Below are 6,000 nucleotides of genomic sequence, written 5' to 3'. Positions count from 1 at the left end.
GTACAGACTGTCCTTGATTGACAGCTTCGTAACGCTTTTCTCAGCTCTAAAGGCTCTTTTAATCACAAACGACATGCCCCATGTGAACCTGAGCCTTTATTATACTTGTGTAGTTGTATAGTCTAGTAGCTTTTAGTGCATGCTGTATAGTGTATAAAGAGTGATAATGTGTGGATCAGGTGTCGTCTTTTTATACATTCTTGCAGTTGTGATAAGAACTGCAAGATAAGAACTGTGATAAAAATACATTTACTCAACTACTGTACTTGTACTAGCTTTTCCACAACTTGCTACAACATTAAAATGGGTTTACATGTTAATGCATCGGTATTAATACTCCAATAACATAATAGGCTAGATACTAATACAACACTCTGAAGGCGACCTTTCTGCATAATGAGTAGGCCTACTTTTTGATACTTAGCCTGCATTACATACAAAAGTAAATTTAGCTACTTCTACTTGTAATGAAGTTTGTTTGTTTTTTACAATGGGGAAGCATGATTGGTAGAAGTATAGCCTACTCGGATCTGTTACTCAAGTAAGCAAAGTAGCAATACTACAGTATAAAAATACTCTGTTACAAGTCCTTACAAGGCGACATTATTTTATTGGTAATATTACATTAGTATTAGCATCAAAATATGCCTAGAATACCAAAAGTAGATGTAGTCTAGGCCTACTCAATATGCAGAATCCTGTCATATCACTAGATAAGTATAGCCTACCCTAATTAGTGAAGTTGATATATTAATGTGTAATGTACTTATATACCTGAAAAGTAGCCTACATATGCAAGTCTGGAGAATCTCTGTCACTGTTAATGGGAAGTTAAAGTAGTATTTTCACTTTTTTGAGTGCTGGCCCTTCTGATTAAGTTCCTCACGCGCTTGGATACATTACATCTGAGGGCTTCCCTGTACTGCACGTGCGTGTACAGACTTGCAACTTCAAACTTTTCATCGTTTCAAACAGAGAGAGAGAGAGAGAGAGAGAGAGAGAGAGAGAGAGAGAGAGAGAGAGAGAGACACACACACACACACACACACACACACACACTGTCTAGTCGCTTCCGGCTTCAAACTCGCAGACAAACAGCGCTTTACTACGAGCACAGAGGTGTCGAGCAGCAGCACGTATGACAACAGAAACCTCCCAAGAAAACTATGTATCCTGAGAGCAAACTGTGAGAGGATTTCACTGGTCGGTACGAAATGCTTTAAAGTTTTCCTGAAATAAACCATAGAGACAAAGACATTTTGAAATATACTTCTTTTACTGTGGAGGAGGATTTTTTTTGGTGAAAAGGCGAAGAAGCGAGAAAGGACCGGCGGCAGCGTCGAACAAGTTCGTTTATGGAAGAAACCAAAAACACAACACAAGAGGAGCAGATGATAAGTTGTTTTGGTGCACAAGGAGCCGTATCTTTGTATGTTTTGTGTTCCAAGTGTCAGACACAGAGACAGAGAAGAGTCATCCTCGGCTTGTTGGTATCTGGCTGTAATATTACTCAGACCAATACAAGTGTCCGGGAGAAGCCTTGGAGAGGACGGGGCAGCGCTGAGGTAAGATAACACAGAGCCTGCTGTCATGTCAGGACCTCCATCTGCGGAGATTATTGTTGTTGGAGAAGGTTTATTACACTTGAATACACCCACCTCTATTGTAGATGCAGAGGTAACCGTGAAAGTTGTCAGGATTATAGGCCTAGTTATCCGTTCAGTGGTGGGGAAATGTGGAAACCAAACAATTTTGAGTAGTGTTAAAATAATTTGATCCTGTATCTCATTTTTAATTAAACGGGTGTCCTACTTCAAAAGTATATGTCTTCTTCTTGAGTCTTATGGATTTACCTCTTAATATATGTTTTGTGATGACAGATGAACTCATTTTTAAATTACATTTGCTTTCCAATGTAATACAGCACTAGCCTATATATAAAACTGTATATAGTAATAAAAAAGATAAGGTTATTGGACATGATTTTATGCCATCTGAATCAAGAATTGAATCATTTTATCAGTGCCAGATCATTTCAAATATCTTACCAAACCCATGTATGTTTAGCTTTCAACAACTGTATGTTACAAAAGTTATTTACGCTAAAGAACTGAAATTTAAATATTGACAACCAAATAACTGAAACTCAGGTTTTTCCATGTTTTGTACAAAGTTGCTCTTCAGCTAAACAACTACCTCTATGTTTTTTTTGTACATCACTGTTTATTCATAAAAAAAAAAAAAAAAAATAAAAAAACAGCTGGAGCAGACAACATATTTGTCAGACCTGGGGCTTAATTCATGATTTTATTAGCTTGCAACCAGATGCAAAATGGGACCAGCAATAGGAACCCAGCGTTGCATTATATTAGCATTAGATCATTAGACTGAGAGGTTAACTCTGTAGCTAATGACTATTTTCATTATTGATCAGTCTGCCAGTTCTTTTCTCCATGAATGGATTTATTGTTCGGCCTATAAAATGTCTGATAATAATGAATAATGGTCATCACAGTTTTCCAAATGTCAGTTTATTTGCTCCAAAACCCAAAGATATTCAGTTAACATTCATATCAGAGAAAAACAGCAAATGCTCATATTGGAGAAGATGGAACTGTCAATTTGGTGCTTAAATAAAATTACTTTAACGATTAATCAATTATCAAAATAGTGGCTGATACATTTTTTTGTCAATCGACTAATTGATTAATCGACCAAATGGTTTATGCTCTAGTTATTCCTACTTTTGTTTATTCCCCCTCAATGTCCTCCTGAGGCTTTTTCTCCTTCTGGGAACCATTGAGCTTTAAGTGGTGTTCTCTGCTTTGAGTATTCCATCTGCTAGGAGAAGGTCTATTGTGGTATAATTAAAGATCGCACTATTGATTGTGGTATAGTCAATTATCTAGAAATCCCACAGGGGCAATGTGGATTAACACATTAAATTAACAGATATCAATGTGTGTTTGTGGCCAATCTTGAGTTAAATACCCAACATTAATGCAAAAATCATATAAAAAAAATCCAAATTAGTCCTGCTCATTGATGTGTAACATTGTGTCTATATATATATATATATATATATATACAAAATATCTGTGTATATCATCTCATTGTATTATGCTGCCATATTGCCCTATCCTGCCTGCCATCTGCTTTTCAATTTCAAGGAACAATCAGCATCAGCATCTTTAAAACTTTTTCTCAGCTGAGTTGCTTTTAGCATTCTGTACGTGGGTTTATTGCCCACTTGTGTAGGCAAGTGGACAATTTGAATACTCATGCAGTCCCACTCAATCTGACATTAGGCCGCGCTGAAACACAGACAGCACTCGGGAGGTAGTTTACATGTGCGATTATATCAGACTCATCGCAACCAGTATTTGTTGTTTAAATTTTAGAGTGCTACTGGCTGTATTTTTTTATGATCATTATGGCATATCAGCACAGTACAAAGCCATGGTCAGAGCCGTGGTTTGCTTCACTATCCTGCTTCACGGCTGTTGTTAATTGGTACTAATATGATATCTTAAAATGTTTGGAATGTTAACATAGTGATGGGTACTCCAGCATACTTTCTGCTGAAAGTTTTCTCCCAAGATATGTACTGCATTTGTATTTAAGCTGGCTAGGGTGCAGTGGATGTCCTCTACGGTGAAGGCATTTTGTCTTATGAAGCAACTTTAAATGATGGATTGACCAAGAACTGAATCAACACAGACTTTAAAAATCCCTTCTTTTTTTTTTTATACCTTTCTATACTTTAATAACGAATGAAACCTAGTTGATCCCAGTGGGGGAATCTGACCTTTTGGCAAGCACAGAATTCAAAGAAGCTGAGCCAGAACTGTCCTTTAGTGCAAAGAAGAATGAAAAGTCTTTGGGATTCAGCAAACCATGTGCAACATGCAGTGTGAAAATGGTTCTTGATGCCCAGTGCTGCTTCATTACAGCAACTGAGCCGTTTCACTGAAAGTAAATCCGCTACTTCTGCATGAAAGACTCAGAATAGACAACTAAACCAAAATAGCCTATAAACACCTCTCCTTCCCTCCTCGCTCTTCTTTCTGTCTCTCTCTCTCTCTTTGTCCCTGTCTTGCACTGTCTCCTTTCCTCACTCTTTCTCTTAATCTACTCTAGGCCTGAATCGTGTTGCTTTCACTGAAACTTAGGGGAAGTTAGTGTCCAATAAACAGATAGAAGTGATTATACAGTGTGAAAAAAGCTGCACTGGTGGTTAGTAAACTACTTTAGAGACCAGCCATTAAGATTGTTTCCTGCCTCTCTCTAACTGCGTCACTCCCCAACAAGGAAATCCCATGTTTACCCTGTAGTTCATGACCTGATGTCTTAACTTTTCTGGAATCAAAACACATCCCAAGGCATTTTTGGCAGCTCAGCACATGACAAGAATGCTGGTATACTTGAATGAGCCACAGAACTGGACTGAAAAGCATTTGTTTACTAGATGTTGGCGCTTGAGTTTGTTCTGCAAGACAGAAGTGTTTACATGGTGTGGCAAAAAATATACAATGTGTTTCTCTTCAACACACGTATCCCATTTCACTGCCAGTGTACTGAAGTATGAAAGAAAAAAATGATCCGATATGTATTTTAAATTCTCATCAATTCCTGAGAAAATGATGACTTGGCATTTGAAATTTGCAAATGTGCCATTGGGAAATTGCAAGTGTTGTGTAGTTTGACCACTGTGCATCAAATACCAGTTGACAGTGACGGTTCTTTGCGTAGCTTATTTGAGTTGTCACTACCTGTTTTTAGCAGGACATGATACTACAACCGGCTGCTCTGTTTAGAGTGTAAACTGAACCACATAAAGCACTGAAATGATGATTGACAACTGTGTTGTGCTGTATTGTGAGTGGAGCCCAAGTGTGTCCATCTAATTTACTCTGCAAATAGAAGATTGTAGAGTAGTTTACCTTCCGACCGATCCTGATTCAGGAGCTAAAAAGACGGCTTTTGGTTCCTCAAGGTTGTTTCTTACCAAGAGTACAAGACCCCTGCACTGTTGCACAGCTAAAAAAAAGAAAGCACAGTACTTGATTTATTCTGAAAATCAAACTTAACTCTTTTTTTAATTAAATGATCCTAAGATTCTGTATCATTACAAGCACGGGACAACCTAATTTTCAACAGAAAACGTAACAAACCCAACACAGCATTAGTCTCCTGTGACATGATAATTACTTACAATTTCTTTAAACAATCTTGATAAATCTGAATACAAGACCAAAACCATGCTATAGTGAACACGCTGTCTTTTTCGGTGCTAATTCAGTGACTCTGGGTGTCTCTACACGTCTTTATCAGCGTCGGGGAGATTCCACAGCTGAACTTTTGCCTTTTCTGTGTGTTTTCCTTACTCTCTAGCTTTCTTTTACCATCTGTGTTTAATTTTGCTGGCACTTTTTATCTGTATTTCTCTCTCTGTGTGCCTCTCTCTCTCTCTACCTCCTGCCCTTTCTTATTTTCCCTTTCGGCATGTTTCTCTATATCTCCATCTTTTTGCCTTTTTCCATGTGCCTCCCTCATTTTCTCCCTGAAAGAATGTTACCTTAAAGAAGCAAATTTCAAACATACAGTGTGGTGCTGCATGGAGCAAATTATTGTCACAGTTTGGTCAAGCTGAACTTTGGCCATCGTGTTGCTGCTCCTTTTAGAACAAAGACGAGTTGGGTACAGCTATGAAACAAGAGCACGGAAAGGTTTATACAGTTAAATATATGAAACTCTAAGAGGGTTTTTTAAAGACATTCTGGTGTTGATTTACTAGTTGCATACTTTCGAGAGGAGGATTGTACTAACATTGTAATAAAACAGCTGTTTGATTCAAATAAGCATTATATAAATCTCAATTTCTATCAAACATTAACAGGAGAAAAGGCAAATTATTTCCAGTGATGTCCCATACTAATTTTCTTCCAATATTATCTGATCCCCTTTCAGTTTCCCCTTTCACGTTCTCTCTTTTATTTA

The 6,000-nt window shown here is 37.6% G+C and overlaps 1 protein-coding gene across 2 annotated transcripts in view; it reads left to right on the top strand.

Moving 5' to 3' along the window:
* Positions 1–1,075: 1,075 nt before the first annotated feature.
* LOC144533015 (inositol-trisphosphate 3-kinase B-like) overlaps positions 1,076–6,000 on the top strand; it is a 28,543-nt gene continuing 23,618 nt past the window's right edge. For both annotated transcript variants that reach the window (XM_078274042.1, XM_078274041.1), the window contains exon 1: positions 1,076–1,565. The gene's annotated coding sequence lies outside the window, so the exon portion shown is untranslated. The remainder of the gene's footprint in view (positions 1,566–6,000) is intronic.

The sequence above is a fragment of the Sander vitreus genome, chromosome 18, assembly GCF_031162955.1.
Source record: "Sander vitreus isolate 19-12246 chromosome 18, sanVit1, whole genome shotgun sequence".
Classification (NCBI taxonomy): domain Eukaryota; kingdom Metazoa; phylum Chordata; class Actinopteri; order Perciformes; family Percidae; genus Sander; species Sander vitreus.
Note: the sequence above shows the minus strand (reverse complement) of the source record. Positions and strands in the feature narration are given on the sequence as shown.